Below are 697 nucleotides of genomic sequence, written 5' to 3' on the forward strand. Positions count from 1 at the left end.
ATGTTTCAGTCACAGTAACTAAAGAGAGAGAAGCTGCTGTAAGTTGATCATGTGACACGTGTGCAGACGTCACATGATGTCTCTCAGTGAAATGTAAAACTCCACATGTTTCTGTTGCTGTGCTGCACATTAGAGATTTTATGCTTTTATTGTGAAACACGTTCCAACTTTTGTTTTGAAAGGCTCCACATAAACATCCACACCTGTAGTTAAAGGTGAGAACAGAAGTTTCCACTGTGTTTCTGTCATTGATCACTGATCAGGTATCGGTATCAGTATCAGGTCCTCATCCTCCAGGATCTGGATCTGGTCTTTAGAGGGACTCAGAGTCCAGATCCAGTTTGAAGACAGGAAGTGTTGATGATGGACAGACAGAAACCCTCAGTGAGGTTTCATTAATCCATCAGAGGAGATCAATACATCTGACAGGTATTCTCTTTAATAATCAATCGATTGTTCCCGCCATTCTTCCTCAGACACAAAGATGGTGGTGAGTTCAGAGACAGACTCAGAGTCCAGATCCACAAAAACTCAAACACAGTCAAAGAGAAATGAGAAACCAGGAAGTGTTCACTAATCAAAATGATTACCAATTCACTTCTAATCAACTCGTCCTGTCGGCTCCAGAGTGCTGGTTGGTTGGTCAGTTGGATGGTCGGTCGGTCGGTTGGATGGTCGGTTGGTTGGTTGGATGGTC

The 697-nt window shown here is 43.2% G+C and overlaps 1 protein-coding gene across 1 annotated transcript in view; it reads right to left on the reverse strand.

Annotated features, from left to right (window-relative positions):
* cradd (CARD and death domain containing adaptor protein) overlaps positions 1 to 697 on the reverse strand; it is a 9,469-nt gene that overhangs the window by 1,355 nt on the left and 7,417 nt on the right. The gene's annotated exons all lie outside the window — the stretch shown is intronic.

The sequence above is a fragment of the Seriola lalandi genome, unplaced genomic scaffold (genome assembly GCF_002814215.2).
Source record: "Seriola lalandi dorsalis isolate HSWRI2012SDOR001 ecotype SW California unplaced genomic scaffold, Sedor1 jcf7180002054778, whole genome shotgun sequence".
NCBI classification, from domain to species: domain Eukaryota; kingdom Metazoa; phylum Chordata; class Actinopteri; order Carangiformes; family Carangidae; genus Seriola; species Seriola lalandi.